This window comes from Zea mays, chromosome 9 (assembly GCF_902167145.1).
Source record: "Zea mays cultivar B73 chromosome 9, Zm-B73-REFERENCE-NAM-5.0, whole genome shotgun sequence".
NCBI classification, from domain to species: domain Eukaryota; kingdom Viridiplantae; phylum Streptophyta; class Magnoliopsida; order Poales; family Poaceae; genus Zea; species Zea mays.
Window position 1 is genome coordinate 141,229,536 of NC_050104.1, and position 20,358 is coordinate 141,249,893.

Consider the following 20,358-nt stretch of genomic DNA (forward strand, 5'->3'; position numbering starts at 1 on the left):
AACTTAAGTGTTTAAGTCCATAAACTTAAGTAATCCAACTCTTATTAAAGTCTACCAATTTCTAATTATCTCAATTAGGGTTCCAATAGCCTTAATCCTATCCTGGTGATTAACTATTAATTGGTACATGGAAACAGCAGAGAAACATTGTTTAAATGGATAGACAAAACCATCATGAGCATTTTGCAATTTGAAGCACCTAATTTGGAGTTCATGTGACAAAGTTATGAATTTTACAAGTTTGGGGATTAAAAAATATACCCTAAATACCTATTTTGAATTAAATAAAAGGTCCAGGGACCTAACTGCGAGAAACCAGGGACGGTGGGTTCAAATTCCAGAAAACCGGGGGTCTCTTTAAGAAAACGCGCGGGCGAAGGGGTATCGGGCTACTACGGCCGTCAGATTTAAAACGAACGGCCAGGATTAGATCCTGCGGGTGGGCGTGCGAGCGCGCGGCGGCCTGGGCGACTGACAGGCGGGACCGGGCGGGCAGCGCGGGGCGCGGGCAGGCTGACAGGCAGGGCCGGCGGGCAGAGCGCGCGCGCGGGCGGCTGACAGGCGGGGCCCTACTGGCAGGGAGGCAGGGGGGTGGGGGAAGCGGGCCTGGGCCGCTGGATCTCGGGCGGACGGCCAGGATTGGGCTTGGCCTAATAAAAACGAGGCCGCCCGATCTGGGACGGACGGTGGGGATCGGGTGGCCGGCCTGGGCTTATCCTACGGCTAGCTGAGGCGGCGGCGCTCGTCCCCGCGGCGGAGGACTCGCCGGAGACGAGGGGCGCGGGCGTTTGGCGGGGCTCCGAGGCGACCTGAGCGGCCGGGAAGGTTGGGGAGGGCACAGAGAGTCCTCTGGTGGGGTCTGGGTCGGGGCAGGGGCACCGGAGGGGGGCGGTTCACGGCGGAGCGGCTCGGCGGCGGGATAACACTACTCCGGCGAGGAATTACACACGGAAGAAGGCAATACACGGGTCGATAGGGGCGGGAGAGGTTCTTTACCTCAAGGCGGGCTCCGGGGACTCCTCGGCGGCGGCAATGGCGCGACGGTGGCCCGGGGCGGCGGTGGCGGACCTCCGCGGCTGCACGGGGAACGGCGGGTGAGCGCGGGCAGAGAGAAATAGGGAGGGGGAGAGGGAATTGGGGCGCGTCCCGGGTTGCGGACGCCGGGGCGAAGCTCACCGTGGCAACGGACACGGCGGAGCTCCAACGGCGGCCGGGAAACGAGCTCAGGACGGCGGGGATTTGTGGCGGCGGTGCTCTGGCGTGCGCGCAGCGAGGGAGAGGTGGAAGAGGGGTCCGCTAGAGCGCAAATGGGGAAGGGGGCGAGGGCGAGTGGGGCTCGGGGCTCAAGTGGCCAGGGGCGGGTCAGTTGCGAGCTCCACGCGCGACGTGGGCGCGGAGAAGGCGGCCGCGCGCAGCTCGGGCGGCAGTTACGCGAGGACGACGGGGCTGACAAGCCGGGCCCGCGAGCAGAGAGAGAGGGGAAAGCGGGGGCGGCCGCGCGGAAGGCGGCCGCGCTGACGGGCGGGCCCGCCAGGGCAGAGAGAGCGGGGGGGGGGGGGGGGGGGGGGGGGAGAGGCGCGCGCGCGCGGGATGGGCCTAGCTGGGCCGAAAGGCTGAGGGGGGCGGGGTGGCGGGCTTCTTTTCCTTTTCTTTTTATTCTGGAATTGTTTTCTCTTTTCTTTTTATTTTCTCCAATTGATTCAAATCCAAATGAGCCACAAATTCAAATCAAACTTTCCAAGAATTATGCACCAAGCAAAAGTGAAATCTAGGGTTCATCATGATGCAACAATTCATACTCCCTTAGGGTTTAACATAATAAACTATAATTACAAATAAAGTAAGCACTTTCTCCTATAGAAATGGGAAAGAAAAGGGTGAGGAAGGATGAGAAAAGGGAAGTAACACCTGAATTTGTGAATATGAGCAAAGAAATTTTATACCCCCAAATTCAGGGTGTTACACTGGCCGAAGCCCTTTGATCATGGCCTCAATGACAATTTCATTGGGCACTGTGGGCGCTTGTGCTCTCAGACGCAAGAACCTTTGGACATACGCCTGGAGGTATTCTTTGTGGTCTTGCGTGCACTGGAACAAAGCCTGAGCAGTGACTGGCTTCATCTGAAACCCTTGGAAACTGGTGATCAGCATGTCCTTCAGCTTCTGCCATGATGTGATTGTTCCTGGCCGGAGAGAAGAGTACCAAGTTTGTGCGACATTTTTGACTGCCATGACGAAGGATTTCGCCATGACTGTTGTGTTGCCCCCATATGAAGATATGGTTGCTTCGTAGCTCATTAGAAACTGCTTCGGGTCTGAGTGCCTGTAACACCCTGAATTTGGGCTATAAGTTTTCTTTTCTAATATCTACCAAATTCAGGTGTTACTCTCTCTCTTTTCCTTTCTTTTCTTTTGTTTTTCCTAAATAGTGAGGAATTATTTTGTTGTATATCTATGTGTAAGCCTAGTAAATTAAAACCGAAGTGCTTTGATTGTCGCATCATGCTAGAGTATACTTTTATTTTGTTTGGTGAGTGATTTTGTGGAGCATTCGTTTAATAAAAAAAATTCGATTTGAAATCGTGGAGAGAATAGGAAAGAACAAAAGATAAAGAAATAGGAAAGAAAAATAGGAGAAGGCCCATTCCTTCCCTCCTTTCTCGGCTGGCCCACCTGGCCCCCCCTCCCCTTTCGCGTCCGCGGCCCCTCTCGTGTTCGGCACGGCGCGACCTTCGACGTGGCGCGCAGTCAGCCCCCGGCGCGCGGCCAGCGCCCCAGCGTGGTCCTGGCTCGCGGCTAGCGCTCCCGGCGCGTCCATGGCACGCGGCGAGCCCACCTGCACTACTTGCACAACTAGCTTGCTTGCGACGTCGAGCGCCCTGTCCCATCCCCGTGCTCGCCGTCACCGCCGTTTGTCACAGCAGCGTCTACGTCGCTCTAGTCATTGCCAAGGTGAACGTCGTCTACCTGTCATCGTCTACCCACGCTCGTGGTCCGTGGTCGCCTAGCTGGTGTGTTCGCGCCACGTGCCGCAGCTCGTGCGTTGTCGCGTGTGGCACATAGGTTGTTTGCGCGTCATCGCCGTGCTGTTCGCGTCACCCGTGTGGGTCGCGTCAACTCCGTAGCATCATCAACTCCATATTAGTAACAGTATTATGTAATGACGTAAGTTGTAGTCAACTGGCTAGTTATTTGTTATCCGATATTTATGAGAATAACAATTTGAATAAAACTAATTTCTAGTTCTGTTTGCGCTTTTATAAATACAAGCTAATGTGATTAATGCCTATTCAAATGTTGTAATTTATAAGTGTTTAGTCTGGACACGATGTCTGTTAGTGATTTTCGTGTGTCGCGCGCTGTCGGGCGTGTTGTTTCGCGCGCCGTCCACGCGTTGTTTCGCATAGGACCGCGTGTCGTCACGCATCATTCATGTGGGTCGCGCGTTGTTCGTGCACGCCGTTCGTGTGTGTCGCGCGCCTAGCCGCGCACCGTGCGCGCGTTGTCCGCGTGCGAGATTAAATCATTCGCACGTAATCGCTCAGGTTAGTTAATTAATTATTGGTTCAAGTGTTCACTATTAAAAACAGTAAGTTAGCCAAAACTGAGTAGTAGATATTATTTACATTTGAGAAATGTCGAACTGAATATTCCAATTAATACTTTCTCAGTGTAAACACGCTAACCCCTCGGTCGTCCGTAGAGGCGCTCTCTATTTTTTATTTTGCTTGCTTTTATAACATTTTATCTTGCATGGTGTAATGTTCTTACGTATTTATATGTATGTTTGTTTGTGCTTGTTTGTATTCGTTGTGCATCGCGAATAGATTGCGATCTGTTTCTGAGCTTCAAGGAATCGAAGATCAAGCGTGGGCGACCAAGTGATCCAGTTCCTTGAGTTCCACGAGATTGAAGACCCTGAGCATCAGTTTGGTGAAGGCAAGTGTCCTCTGACCCATTATGTCCTATTTACTTTATAATTCACTGTCCCGCATACTATGAACAACCTAAGGATTGACTAGCTTTCTATTTACCTGGTCCTTGATTACCTTTTGGGCTACTATGGTTAGCTTCATGCTAGCGCTTTACTTTAATCAATGAACATGATGAGATACAATGATGATACTATGATTTTATTCTGGATATGATGATATACTGGTGGCATTTAGGGGACTCGGGCTGTTTCCCGAGTACCTCTCCGTAGGGACCTGTTCGTTGAGAGACCACCCGGGATAACAGTGCAACCATGAGGGTGAAATGGGATGCCCTTAGCTAATTAATTAGAGGAGCTAGAGGTGTAGTTGCTTCGCCGTCGTGCCGTCAATGGGGTCCAGGCACAGTGCTTGCTCTGCCGAGGCTGGGTGCCGAGGTCCTTTCGTTGTGCTTTTGTTAGTCACCCTCCTGCGGGGAGGAGTACTGTATTTATCAAACTGGAGAAACCTAACGGGCGGCTATGACCTCTAGGGAATCTTTGTAAAAGCTACGTAGTGATACCCTGCCGGACCACCTAGGAAGTGATCAATGGGGAGTCATGATCCCCGGGCAAAACGGGAATCACGGCTCATGGGTAAAGTGTGCGACCTCTGCAGAGGGTAATGAAACTGATATATCAGCCGTGCTCACGGTTATGAGCGGCCTTGGGATCCTCTTTGATTAGAGATACAACTGGTTTGAGACTCAATGGTTCTATTAATGTTTTGGTTCGATGATGATCATGATGTTCCTCGAGGAGGAAGCTGTTCACGGGTTGGCTATTACTAAAACTTGGCTTCCACTAATAATAAATACCTGACCAACTAAAAGCAACTGCTTGAGCTTAACTCCACATAAAGCTAGTCCACCTCAGCCAAACGGGACATTTGCTGAGTACGTTGATGTGTACTCACCCTTGCTTTCACAAAACACCAGGTTGCTTTTGGTGCAATCTATGCTCAGGTAAAGAAGGCGTCGAGGTGGATCTCCAGGAGTTCCAGGACGTTGATGAGTTCGAGGATTAGGCTAGCGACCTCCCCCAGTCAGCTGCCTGTGGTGGGTTGTTTACGTTGGCTACGTTTCGATTCTGCGTACTTTGATTTATATTATGTAAATGACTCTAGTCTGTAATATTATTACTTACTCTTTATTGTAATTCGAAGCATTGTGCTATGTTGAGTCATTTATGTAATCGCTGTGTACGTGAATTTCTGATCCTGGCACGTACATGGTTCGCATTCGGTTTACCTTCTAAAACCGGGTGTGACATAAGTGGTATCAAAGCCGTGCTGACTGTAGGACCGCTGACCTAGAGTAGCATTGGACGTTTTAAGGACTTATTGATTATTACTTCACCCCATCCTTGATTCTGCTTCAAAATATTAGTCATACTGACTAATTCTATGTTGTGCTCCTATATGCCCCCTTGCCAAAAGAATTTTATTCCAGTATGATCTATACTTCTCTCAATCTATTAGATATGATCTCACTCTTGTGCTTGCGACATCTTTGTTGATGCCCCCTGACCATGGCCTTTAGTCTTTTGGGACTCTTTCCTCATCCATTATTAAATTGCTACCATTTGACCATCTCTATTCCATTTTGTTATTGACATGCTCGTATCCTTGCATTTTTAATACCCTTATCCCTTAATCTAAAGCACTTACCCTTGTACCTCTACTACCTATTTAAACATTTCAGTTTATATGTCCATGATCTTACTGTCTTTTGAGACCCTTTCCTATTCTATTGATAAGTCGCTATCTTTTTGGCAATTTGTACTTTCTTGGTTTTGGTATGCTCGTACCATTGGAATCTTGCATACTCTTATTTTATATATGCTTACCTTTATGTCCCAATATCTGGTTGAAATATTTTAGTTAACATGCCCTTGACCACCCTTGTTTCCTAATGATCCATGAGTGATCATTTTATTTTGCGCACTTGTGGTAATCTCGTTGTTTCCTTGTAACCTCCTTCGGTAATGAATTTTTACTTCAACTCTTCTGTCGGAACCTCACTTATCTTATCCTTGATTGTTTTCTCCACCTTGCCATTTGGTGAGTCTTGCCTTGACTCTGTCCATGGATTATGCTTTTCATCATTATCACATTTACCCTTATCACCTCTATATCTTACCTTGATGTTTATCTTATATTGGCCCTTTAAAATCTCCTCTTTTCCATCTCAATCTGAGCATTGTACTTTACCTACTGTTCCCTTGGTCGTATCCTCTTCCTCATTGCTTGTAAATCTTCAACTCCATCCTATGTTGTGTCTCTGTTTAGCGTTGCCTTGACCTTTCCCATCTCTCGACCATACCTTGGTGATGACATTATGTCTGTTATCTAAAATCTCCAACTTGTCATCTCATTTCGGGAGTGGTATTCTACTTATCCCGCCTTTTGGTCGTAACCTCATATTTGCCACGCGCCAGCCTGGCCTTAGCTTCATTCTTTGTTGTACTCGTACCCTTGGTTCCCTTAACTTCATTCTTTATTGTACTCGTACCCTTGGTTCCCCTGCACTTTCACCTCTTCCCTTACGCCCTTGTCTGTTATCGCCTTTAACCCTTGTAATATATGTATCTTCACCTAAATGCTTACCTTGAAATTATCCTTTAAAAGCCTCCCCTTCCTTTCAACCTAGTTTGAGAGTTGCGAGTTACCCATCTCTCCCTTGATTTCTTTTCACTTCTTGTCGCCTTACAAGTTTTGTGTTAATTCCATCTCTTGCTATGTTTTTATTTGCTATCACCCTCACCTTGTCGTCCATCGATCTTGCCTGGATACTCATCTTTATTCCTACTTCTTAAAACCCCCCTCTTTTCCACCTCAATTTCAGAGTGATAGTTTACCTATCGGGCCCTTGGACGTATCCTCTTCTTTGCCACTTGCAGATCTTGTCTGAACTTCATCCTTTGTGGTACTTATATCCTTGGTTCTTATGCACATTTACTTCCTCTCTTACATTCTTGTTCGGTATCACCTTTAGCCCTTGTAATATTCATACCCTTACCTTCATGCTTACTTTGAACCTCCCTTTAAAAGCCTTCTCTTTTCCATCCTTGTTCGAGGATAATGTCTTACCTATTTCGCCATTGACTGCTCCCCCTTCTTTGACGCCTTGCAAGTCTTGTCTAAAATACATCCTTGGTCGTGTTTGTCTGTTATCACCTTAACCCTTGTCATCCCTTGATCTTTACCATGATGCTTATCTTGCACCTGCATTTTAAAGCCTCCTCTCCCATTTCATTTCAAGAGTGACGTCTTGCCTATCCCGCTCTTGTTCATTCCCTTTTTCCTCTGTCGCGTTGCAAGTCTTGTCCTAACCCTATCTTTTGGTGTGTTTTTGCCTTTCACCTCCCTTACCTTTGTAATCTCTAGATCTTTCCATGATGCTTATCCTATGCCTACCTTTTGAAATATCATCTTTTCCATCTCGATTTGAGAATGGTGTTTTACCTATCCTGACCTTGGTTGCATTCTCTCCCTTGCCGGTTATAATCCTCGCTTTAGCTTCATCCTTTATTATGCTCATGCCCCTATCATGCATGCCTTATCATTCCCCTTGTCTTTTGATGGCCTTAGAATATTTTCCCCTTGGTGAGGAAAGACCACCATCTAGTTGATATTAACGTGTAGCAACGAGATGCTTGTTGTTGTGTGCTCGTGTTGTTTGTCTTTGTGTTATGACTGATTTGCTTCTTTGTGATGAATGTTGATGTGTTGTGGCCCCTGGTCCACAATGACATCAGTTTACTAGCTGAGTACCATAGAGTTAAGTGGTTGGGTTCTCCCCTGCTCTCTCTAATCCGTCTGTACTTACCTTTTCTCGCTATTCTCTCCTCTTGCACCTGTCCATTTGGCAACCTCCAACTCCTCCAAATCAGTCAAGGTCAGAGTCGGCAACATCTTCACCGAATGCATATCAACGCTCATGTTAAGGGGGTTAGCCGCTAACCCCAATGAAGACAATGCGATCAACGTCAACAAACAAGATCAATAAGGCGCAGCGAAAGCGTGGTGGGTCCTAACCCACATGACTCAGGGTCCCCAAGAAGTCAACTCGGCGATCAAAATCGTCTCACGAATCCAATAGTGAGGATCAATTAATTGTGAACAACCTATGAATCAACCTTGTTTTCTTGCTAGCCTCTTCTTGAATCTCGAGGGCGAGATTCTGTTAAGGGGGTTAGATTTGTAACACCCTGAATTTGGGCTATAAGTTTTCTTTTCTAATATCTACCAAATTCAGGTGTTACTCTCTCTCTTTTCCTTTCTTTTCTTTTGTTTTTCCTAAATAGTGAGGAATTATTTTGTTGTATATCTATGTGTAAGCCTAGTAAATTAAAACCGAAGTGCTTTGATTGTCGCATCATGCTAGAGTATACTTTTATTTTGTTTGGTGAGTGATTTTGTGGAGCATTCGTTTAATAAAAAAAATTCGATTTGAAATCGTGGAGAGAATAGGAAAGAACAAAAGATAAAGAAATAGGAAAGAAAAATAGGAGAAGGCCCATTCCTTCCCTCCTTTCTCGGCTGGCCCACCTGGCCCCCCCCCTCCCCTTTCGCGTCCGCGGCCCCTCTCGTGTTCGGCACGGCGCGACCTTCGACGTGGCGCGCAGTCAGCCCCCGGCGCGCGGCCAGCGCCCCAGCGTGGTCCTGGCTCGCGGCTAGCGCTCCCGGCGCGTCCATGGCACGCGGCGAGCCCACCTGCACTACTTGCACAACTAGCTTGCTTGCGACGTCGAGCGCCCTGTCCCATCCCCGTGCTCGCCGTCACCGCCGTTTGTCACAGCAGCGTCTACGTCGCTCTAGTCATTGCCAAGGTGAACGTCGTCTACCTGTCATCGTCTACCCACGCTCGTGGTCCGTGGTCGCCTAGCTGGTGTGTTCGCGCCACGTGCCGCAGCTCGTGCGTTGTCGCGTGTGGCACATAGGTTGTTTGCGCGTCATCGCCGTGCTGTTCGCGTCACCCGTGTGGGTCGCGTCAACTCCGTAGCATCATCAACTCCATATTAGTAACAGTATTATGTAATGACGTAAGTTGTAGTCAACTGGCTAGTTATTTGTTATCCGATATTTATGAGAATAACAATTTGAATAAAACTAATTTCTAGTTCTGTTTGCGCTTTTATAAATACAAGCTAATGTGATTAATGCCTATTCAAATGTTGTAATTTATAAGTGTTTAGTCTGGACACGATGTCTGTTAGTGATTTTCGTGTGTCGCGCGCTGTCGGGCGTGTTGTTTCGCGCGCCGTCCACGCGTTGTTTCGCATAGGACCGCGTGTCGTCACACATCATTCATGTGGGTCGCGCGTTGTTCGTGCACGCCGTTCGTGTGTGTCGCGCGCCTAGCCGCGCACCGTGCGCGCGTTGTCCGCGTGCGAGATTAAATCATTCGCACGTAATCGCTCAGGTTAGTTAATTAATTATTGGTTCAAGTGTTCACTATTAAAAACAGTAAGTTAGCCAAAACTGAGTAGTAGATATTATTTACATTTGAGAAATGTCGAACTGAATATTCCAATTAATACTTTCTCAGTGTAAACACGCTAACCCCTCGGTCGTCCGTAGAGGCGCTCTCTATTTTTTATTTTGCTTGCTTTTATAACATTTTATCTTGCATGGTGTAATGTTCTTACATATTTATATGTATGTTTGTTTGTGCTTGTTTGTATTCGTTGTGCATCGCGAATAGATTGCGATCTGTTTCTGAGCTTCAAGGAATCGAAGATCAAGCGTGGGCGACCAAGTGATCCAGTTCCTTGAGTTCCACGAGATTGAAGACCCTGAGCATCAGTTTGGTGAAGGCAAGTGTCCTCTGACCCATTATGTCCTATTTACTTTATAATTCACTGTCCCGCATACTATGAACAACCTAAGGATTGACTAGCTTTCTATTTACCTGGTCCTTGATTACCTTTTGGGCTACTATGGTTAGCTTCATGCTAGCGCTTTACTTTAATCAATGAACATGATGAGATACAATGATGATACTATGATTTTATTCTGGATATGATGATATACTGGTGGCATTTAGGGGACTCGGACTGTTTCCCGAGTACCTCTCCGTAAGGACCTGTTCGTTGAGAGACCACCCGGGATAACAGTGCAACCATGAGGGTGAAATGGGATGCCCTTAGCTAATTAATTAGAGGAGCTAGAGGTGTAGTTGCTTCGCCGTCGTGCCGTCAATGGGGTCCAGGCACAGTGCTTGCTCTGCCGAGGCTGGGTGCCGAGGTCCTTTCGTTGTGCTTTTGTTAGTCACCCTCCTGCGGGGAGGAGTACTGTGTTTATCAAACTGGAGAAACCTAACGGGCGGCTATGACCTCTAGGGAATCTTTGTAAAAGCTACGTAGTGATACCCTGCCGGACCACCTAGGAAGTGATCAATGGGGAGTCATGATCCACTCGGCGATCAAAATCGTCTCACGAATCCAATAGTGAGGATCAATTAATTGTGAACAACCTATGAATCAACCTTGTTTTCTTGCTAGCCTCTTCTTGAATCTCGAGGGCGAGATTCTGTTAAGGGGGTTAGATTTGTAACACCCTGAATTTGAGCTATAAGTTTTCTTTTCTAATATCTACCAAATTCAGGTGTTACTCTCTCTCTTTTCCTTTCTTTTCTTTTGTTTTTCCTAAATAGTGAGGAATTATTTTGTTGTATATCTATGTGTAAGCCTAGTAAATTAAAACCGAAGTGCTTTGATTGTCGCATCATGCTAGAGTATACTTTTATTTTGTTTGGTGAGTGATTTTGTGGAGCATTCGTTTAATAAAAAAAATTCGATTTGAAATCGTGGAGAGAATAGGAAAGAACAAAAGATAAAGAAATAGGAAAGAAAAATAGGAGAAGGCCCATTCCTTCCCTCCTTTCTCGGCTGGCCCACCTGGCCCCCCCTCCCCTTTCGCGTCCGCGGCCCCTCTCGTGTTCGGCACGGCGCGACCTTCGACGTGGCGCGCAGTCAGCCCCCGGCGCGCGGCCAGCGCCCCAGCGTGGTCCTGGCTCGCGGCTAGCGCTCCCGGCGCGTCCATGGCACGCGGCGAGCCCACCTGCACTACTTGCACAACTAGCTTGCTTGCGACGTCGAGCGCCCTGTCCCATCCCCGTGCTCGCCGTCACCGCCGTTTGTCACAGCAGCGTCTATGTCGCTCTAGTCATTGCCAAGGTGAACGTCGTCTACCTGTCATCGTCTACCCACGCTCGTGGTCCGTGGTCGCCTAGCTGGTGTGTTCGCGCCACGTGCCGCAGCTCGTGCGTTGTCGCGTGTGGCACATAGGTTGTTTGCGCGTCATCGCCGTGCTGTTCGCGTCACCCGTGTGGGTCGCGTCAACTCCGTAGCATCATCAACTCCATATTAGTAACAGTATTATGTAATGACGTAAGTTGTAGTCAACTGGCTAGTTATTTGTTATCCGATATTTATGAGAATAACAATTTGAATAAAACTAATTTCTAGTTCTGTTTGCGCTTTTATAAATATAAGCTAATGTGATTAATGCCTATTCAAATGTTGTAATTTATAAGTGTTTAGTCTGGACACGATGTCTGTTAGTGATTTTCGTGTGTCGCGCGCTGTCGGGCGTGTTGTTTCGCGCGCCGTCCACGCGTTGTTTCGCATAGGACCGCGTGTTGTCACGCATCATTCATGTGGGTCGCGCGTTGTTCGTGCACGCCGTTCGTGTGTGTCGCGCGCCTAGCCGCGCACCGTGCGCGCGTTGTCCGCGTGCGAGATTAAATCATTCGCACGTAATCGCTCAGGTTAGTTAATTAATTATTGGTTCAAGTGTTCACTATTAAAAACAGTAAGTTAGCCAAAACTGAGTAGTAGATATTATTTACATTTGAGAAATGTCGAACTGAATATTCCAATTAATACTTTCTCAGTGTAAACACGCTAACCCCTCGGTCGTCCGTAGAGGCGCTCTCTATTTTTTATTTTGCTTGCTTTTATAACATTTTATCTTGCATGGTGTAATGTTCTTACGTATTTATATGTATGTTTGTTTGTGCTTGTTTGTATTCGTTGTGCATCGCGAATAGATTGCGATCTGTTTCTGAGCTTCAAGGAATCGAAGATCAAGCGTGGGCGACCAAGTGATCCAGTTCCTTGAGTTCCACGAGATTGAAGACCCTGAGCATCAGTTTGGTGAAGGCAAGTGTCCTCTGACCCATTATGTCCTATTTACTTTATAATTCACTGTCCCGCATACTATGAACAACCTAAGGATTGACTAGCTTTCTATTTACCTGGTCCTTGATTACCTTTTGGGCTACTATGGTTAGCTTCATGCTAGCGCTTTACTTTAATCAATGAACATGATGAGATACAATGATGATACTATGATTTTATTCTGGATATGATGATATACTGGTGGCATTTAGGGGACTCGGGCTGTTTCCCGAGTACCTCTCCGTAAGGACCTGTTCGTTGAGAGACCACCCGGGATAACAGTGCAACCATGAGGGTGAAATGGGATGCCCTTAGCTAATTAATTAGAGGAGCTAGAGGTGTAGTTGCTTCGCCGTCGTGCCGTCAATGGGGTCCAGGCACAGTGCTTGCTCTGCCGAGGCTGGGTGCCGAGGTCCTTTCGTTGTGCTTTTGTTAGTCACCCTCCTGCGGGGAGGAGTACTGTGTTTATCAAACTGGAGAAACCTAACGGGCGGCTATGACCTCTAGGGAATCTTTGTAAAAGCTACGTAGTGATACCCTGCCGGACCACCTAGGAAGTGATCAATGGGGAGTCATGATCCCCGGGCAAAACGGGAATCACGGCTCATGGGTAAAGTGTGCGACCTCTGCAGAGGGTAATGAAACTGATATATCAGCCGTGCTCACGGTTATGAGCGGCCTTGGGATCCTCTTTGATTAGAGATACAACTGGTTTGAGACTCAATGGTTCTATTAATGTTTTGGTTCGATGATGATCATGATGTTCCTCGAGGAGGAAGCTGTTCACGGGTTGGCTATTACTAAAACTTGGCTTCCACTAATAATAAATACCTGACCAACTAAAAGCAACTGCTTGAGCTTAACTCCACATAAAGCTAGTCCACCTCAGCCAAACGGGACATTTGCTGAGTACGTTGATGTGTACTCACCCTTGCTTTCACAAAACACCAGGTTGCTTTTGGTGCAATCTATGCTCAGGTAAAGAAGGCGTCGAGGTGGATCTCCAGGAGTTCCAGGACGTTGATGAGTTCGAGGATTAGGCTAGCGACCTCCCCCAGTCAGCTGCCTGTGGTGGGTTGTTTACGTTGGCTACGTTTCGATTCTGCGTACTTTGATTTATATTATGTAAATGACTCTAGTCTGTAATATTATTACTTACTCTTTATTGTAATTCGAAGCATTGTGCTATGATGAGTCATTTATGTAATCGCTGTGTACGTGAATTTCTGATCCTGGCACGTACATGGTTCGCATTCGGTTTACCTTCTAAAACCGGGTGTGACAGTGCCCATCATACATAAGGAGCTGAGGTGGCTTGTATGATGGAGGCCATGGGGTAGCCTGCAGTTATGCTGACAGAGGAGAAGCATCATCAAAAGCAAAATTTCCATGATGGAAATCATCATACCATTCGTCATCATCGTAGGAATTGTCCTGACGAAGCTCTCTGTGTTGAGGTCTTTGGTCCTGGTCATCTTGAGTGAGATCACACATTTCCTCAGCGGCCTCATCGATCTTCTTCTGAAGATCGGCAAGACGAAGCATCTTATCCTTCTTCCTTTGGACCTGTTGATGGATGACTTCGAGGTCCCTGATTTCTTGGTCCAACTCCTCCTCCTAAGGCGTTGGACTTGTAGCCTTCCTTTTTTGGCTTCTAGCTTCGCGTAGTGTTTCTTGGTTGACGTCCAGTGGCTGCAATGTAGCCCCCAGCGCTGAAGATTTCTTCGGCGGCATGACGAAGATCACAGCTTGCCGAAGGTGGTCGAATGAGTTCACACACGGTGGGCGCCAATGTTGGGGACTTGTTCTCAAATGCTGAGTTAAGAACAAGGCAACACAAATGTTAATAGTTAAAAACCTTCGTCCTTCGAAGCATTATCTCCCTCGGGATATAATGATCTTCAGACGAAGGTCATGAAGGACATATCTTCATCATCTTAGTACGTAATAATGAAAGCAGAAACATATGAAACATAGAAAAGAACATGAATAATCACACTAAATCATCAGATTATCTGTGTTCTTATTATATAATCATGAACAAGCATTGATGATATTAATTACATTTGTACCTTCGGCTTGACAGGATGTAAGAATCCAAAATCAACGTGCAAGTGATTACAAGTCAGCGTGAACAGTATGGTGTTACTGTTCATCTATTTATAGGCACAGGACACAGCCTGGGTAAAATTACATCCATGTCCTTGACACTTACTACTGACTAAGGAGTAATCAGTCGAGGACTTGGCAGTATATTCCCCTTTAGGTCGGTTCCATTCTCCATCACCGTCCTTGCGCTAAGCCAAAGCTTCTTCATCCGTAGCTTCGGAATTGATTCATCCTTCTCCCAGATCGCGCCTTTCATGTCGTGCACACCTTCATCTCAAAGTCGAAGGTTCCTGTGACAGTATATTATACTTGGAAAGCATGTTAGTCGTGTTTTTGAGGACCTTCGGAAGATGAGGCCCCCAACACCACCACACAATGACGCACGTCTCGACGACCATAGGTGCCTCACCGCCTAGCCCACGTGGCGGATTTATGCAAGAGAGGTCTCTAGCATTGTCGTGGCTCAGAATAAAGGCTAAGACTCTCTTCAACCCGTCGATCGCCCCTCCCCTTGATTGTAGATGTTCAGGGTACCTCTACTGCTGCAACAGCATGCGCTACTTCGTTCCCTACACGCTTGCTACGTGCTATAGTGTACGGTGAAGGGAAGTAGTCCGCTAGATTGAGGGGGGAACTGTGCCGACCCCCTTCCCTCGGTATGTGTGCATGATAGAGTTTGTTAGTTAGGAAAAAATTGGTAATAGATGGTGAATAGATATGAAAATGGTATTTTAGGATTGTAATAGGGTGTAGGGGGAAATTAGGGGAAATCGCTGTACAGGGTGGAGATGTAGGGGAAGAGAGATTGCTGATGTGGCAAGAAAGTGGGGTATAGAAGGAGAAGTTTAGAAGAAACCGTTGAAGAGAGTCTAATGTTGTCGCAAGAACCATCGTGTAGCGTGAGGATGGATAGATGTGACTGGTTGACCACGCGACACTTTGCGGTAAAGAAGCTAGAGATGGCCTTGGCCAAGGGAAGCACCTCTGCCTCGCAGAGGTCGGCCATGGGGTCCTCGGACGCATCGTTTGTCGGCTGCCCCGTCCCCCGTTGCGTCGAGGAAGGTGGTGTCCTCGTCATTATTCACGGCGGCAGGGTCAGAGTTAGAGGAGTGGTCGACCGCCACGACAGAGGTGGAGGACTTTGATGAGTGAAAGCATCTAGGCCACTGGTTGGTTTTAGTGATTAATGAGAACGTAATGTTATATGTGACTAACGTGTGTTTTGCAGAGACAAATGGTAAGTTAGGTCGCATTACAGGTAGAAGTATTACAACGGTGAAAACAATCCCGGAGATAAGAACTCGAAGCGACGGCTAAAACGACGAAACAAAAGGTGAAGGACTACGGAGTCCGAGTGTCAAGGAGATGTGGACACTCGTGATTTAGTTAGGTCTTTTATTCTCTTTTAGCCGTACTATAAAGAGGGGTTGTCGATGAGTAGTTTGACCAAGAGAGTTCTAGTGTAGTGTTGGTGCACATTCACACTCAAATATAGTGCTAGGTGACACTCTAGAACATACACTCAAGTTAGAACGAAAACTGATTTGAAAAACAACATATAACAAAAAATAGGGTTTCTAGCCTTGGGGCACCGGACTATCCGGTGCACACCGGACTGGTGGGGCCAAGCTGGCCCTGGGGAAGAGTTTTACCCCGAAGAAACCCGAGAGCGCCAAGTTCCCGAGTGGAATTTTAGTGGCGCACCGGACAGTGCACCGGACAGTCCGGTGTGCCATCTGCCCAACGACTAGCTGTCAGAATAGCCGTTGGAGTCGACCGTTGGCGCACCGGTGGCGCACCGGACTGTCCGGTGCGCCCATGCGCAGAACTTTGCTGGTAATGGCAAGTTGGTAGGTGAGGGCTATTTATACCCCCTCCACCCACCATATTCAATGTCTTGCTGCCCACATTAATTCCAGCACATTGGTAGAGCATTGCAAGCACCAAAGCCTAGTGAGGAGATTAGAGAATCTTAATACCGCATTAGTTCCTCATTAGCGCTAGCGAGAGCCACCTAGAGCACACACCACTTGCATTACGCTTCTCTTGGTCAAGCGAAAGTCTACGGCTTGTTACTCTGGGTGATCGGCATCACCTAGACAGCTTGGTGGCGTTGGGAGCTCGGTGATCACCGTGGAGATCTTGTTGGTGACCCGACTCAAGTTTGTAAGCGGTCGTGAGGGATCCACCGTGCCGGAGTGGCAAAGGATCATCTCGTAGTGAGCACTTGGTTCTTGCGAGGACCAAGGGGGAGCGATACCCTTGCGCGGGTGTGAGAGCACCTAGAAGGGGGGTGAATAGGTGATCCTATAAAAACTTAAACTTTTAGCCACAAAACTTGGTTAAGTGTTAGCACAATGGAATTAAGTGGCTAAGGACCGAGCTCTTGTGAAACACAATGGTCACAAAGAAAACAAGCACAAGAGACACGATGATTTATCCCGTGGTTCGGCCAAGTATAACGCTTGCCTACTCCACGTTGTGGCGTCCCAATGGACGAGGGTTCACTCAACCCCTTTCAAGTGATCCAATGATCCACTTGAATACCACAATTGTTTTCTTTCTTATATTCTTTCCCATTTGCGAGGAATCTCCACAACTTGGAGTCTCTCGCCCTTACAACAAAGATCAAAGTGAAAGCACTAGAGTAAGGGAGGGAAGCAACACACACAAATCCGCAGCAATATGCACACACACAGCCAAGATTTAAGCTCGAATGAATCGCAACAAGTTCACCACTAGAACGGAGCTCAAATCACTAAGAAAGTCAATCAAGTGCTCAGAGATGGAGTGTGGAAGATTTAGAATGCTCAAAGTATGCTTAGGTGACTCCTCCATGCGCCTAGGGGTCCCTTTTATAGCCCCAAGGCAGCTAGGAGCCGTTGGAACCCAACAAGGAAGGCAATTCTTGCCTTCTGTCGGGTGGCATACCGGACAGTTCGGTGCACCACCAGACAACCATTGTAGCATGTCCGGTGCGGATCTCCTTCCATTCCTGGCGCAGCCGACCGTTGGATCTTCGGGCTGGTTGGCGCACCAGACAGTCCGGTGCCCCCAGCCGACCGTTGGCTGGGGCCACGCGTCACGCGTGGATTGCGCGGCCGACCGTTGCGCTGGCAGCCGTTGGCTCACCGGACAGTCCGGTGCACCACCGGACAGTCCAGTGAATTATAGTCGTACGCCGCTGAAGATTTCCCAAGAGTGGCCAGTTCGCCGGAGCTGTCCTGGCGCACCGGACACTGTCCGGTGCACCACCGGACAGTCCGGTGCACCCAGACTGAGCAGCAGTTGGCTATACACAGCCAACTCTTTTCCAATCCTTTTCTTTTCCTGATTCTAGCACTTAGACAAATATATTAGTACATAAAAACCAATGTACTAAGTCTAGAACCATACCTTCTTGTCGATTTGCACTTCATCCATCATTTGGCATATAATTACTCACTCAATATGTGTTGGGCACTTAATCACCAAAATATACTAGAAATGGCCCAAGGGCACATTTGCCTTTCAATCTCCCCCTTTTTGGTGATTTATGCCAACATATCAAAAAGCAACAACTAGAAGTGCAACATCAATGTACTTGAGAACAAAAATTGTTTTTGATTCAAATTTGGCATATTTGGATCATTCTTTGCCACACTTGGTTTGTTTTTGAAATCATTCTCATTTTCCTATCTCTTAGTTAAACACACTTGTTTTAGGCATAAAGAGAGATATTCCAAGAGAAAATTGATCAAGAGCCAAAAACTCCCCCTTTTCCCATAATCAAATATTCTCCCCACAAGAGACAAAATTTTGCACATTAAGAGTATTGTGACAAATCAAAAGTTCTAACTCTACTTATTTTCAAAAGTTCTCAAGTGGTAGCTGATCCATTTGCTTTGGCCTTAATATCTCCCCCTTTGGCATTAAGCACCAAAATGGGATCAATCTTGGCCCTTTAACCCCATTGCCTCACCAAAATTGTCAACTAAGAGCAAAAAGGCAATATGAGTATGGAGATGAACTTAGAGTAAATTACCCTCTCATCGGAGTGCAGTGGAAGTCTTGCATGGTCCAAGTTCACGTTTCCCTTTCAATCCACCTTTGAGACTAAATTAAGTAAACTCAAGCACATGGTTAGTCTCAAAGGGTCAAGTTGTAGCACATCTCCCCCTAAATATGTGCATCACTCACACATGGACTTTTGAGGTCTGGGGATTGCTTGCGCAACTTTAGCACCATAAATAAACAACAAAATGCATAAAGGAACCTGATCAAAGACATAACACACATGTATGCTATAGATCAATCCAAGTTATGCGAATCTAAGACATTTAGCTCATTACGCAACCTGCAAAAGGTCTTCTCATCTAAAGGCTTGGTAAAGATATCGGCTAGCTGGTTCTCGGTGCTAACATAAAACACTTCGATATCTCCCTTTTGCTGGTGGTCTCTCAAAAAGTAATGCCGGATGTCTATGTGCTTTGTGCAGCTGTGTTCAACAGGATTGTCCGCCATGCGGATTGCACTCTCATTATCACATAGGAGTGGGACTTCGCTTAGATTGTAGCCAAAGTCCCGGAGGGTTTGCCTCATCCGAAGTAGTTGCGCGCAACACTGTCCTGCGGCAACGTACTCGGCCTCAGCGGTGGATAGGGCAACGAAAGTTTGTTTCTTAGAACTCCAAGACACCAGGGACCTTCCTAGGAATTGGCACGTCCCTGATGTACTCTTCCTTTCAACCTTGCATCCAGCATAATCGGAGTCTGAGTATCCAATCAAGTCAAAGGTTGACACCTTTGGATACCAGATCCCGAAGCAAGGCGTAGCAACTAAATATCTAAGAATTCGCTTAACGGCCACTAGGTGGCACTCCCTTGGATCGGATTGAAATCTAGCACACATGAATACGCTAAGCATGATATCCGGTCTACTAGCACATAAGTAAAGCAAGGAACCAATTAAGACCGGTATGCCTTTTGATCAACGGACTTACCTCCTTTGTTGAGGTCGACGTGTCCGTCAGTTCCCATTGGTGTCTTTGTGGGCTTGGCGTCCTTCATCCCAAACCGCTTGATCAAGTCTTGCATGTACTTCATTTAGGAGATGAAGGTGCCGTCCTTGAGTTGCTTCACTTGGAACCCAAGGAAGTAGTTTAACTCGCCCATCATCGACATCTCGATTTTCTGTGTCATCACCCTGCTAAACTCTTCACAAGACTTTTGGTTAGTAGAACCAAATATTATGTCATCGACATAAATTTGACACACAAATAAGTCACCATCACAAGTCTTAGTGAATAGAGTTGGATCGGCTTTCCCAACCTTGAAAGCATTAGCAATTAGAAAATCTCTAAGGCATTCATACCATGCTCTTGGGGCTTGCTTAAGTCCATAGAGCGCCTTAGAGAGCTTACACACGTGGTCGGGGTACCGTTCATCCTCAAAGTTAGGGGGTTGCTCTACGTACACCTCCTCCTTGATTGGCCTATTGAGGAAAGCGCTCTTCACATCCATTTGGAACAACCTGAAGGAATGGTGAGCGGCATAGGCTAACAAAATGCGAATAGACTCTAACCTAGCCATAGGAGCAAAAGTCTCCTCAAAGTCCAAACCTGTGACTTGGGCATAACCTTTTGCCACAAGTCGAGCCTTGTTCCTTGTCACCACCCCGTGCTCGTCCTGTTTGTTGTGGAACACCCACTTGGTTCCCACAACGTTTTGTTTGGGACGTGGCACCAGGGTCCAAACTTCATTTCGCTTGAAGTTGTTGAGCTCTTCCTGCATGGCCAACACCCAGTCTGGATCTAGCAAGGTATCTTCTACCCTGAAAGGCTCAATAGAAGAGACAAACGAGTAATGCTCACAAAAATTAGCTAATCTAGAGCGAGTAGTTACTCCTTTGCTTATATCACCCAAAATCTGGTCGACGGGATGATTCCTTTGAATCGTCTCTCGGACTTGAGTTGGAGGGGCCTGTGGTGCTTCTTCCTCCATAACTTGATCATCTTGTGCTCCCCCTTGATCACACGCCTCTTCCTGATGAACCTGTTCATCATCTTGAGTTGGGGGGTGCACCATTGTTGAGGAAGAAGGTTGATCTTGCTC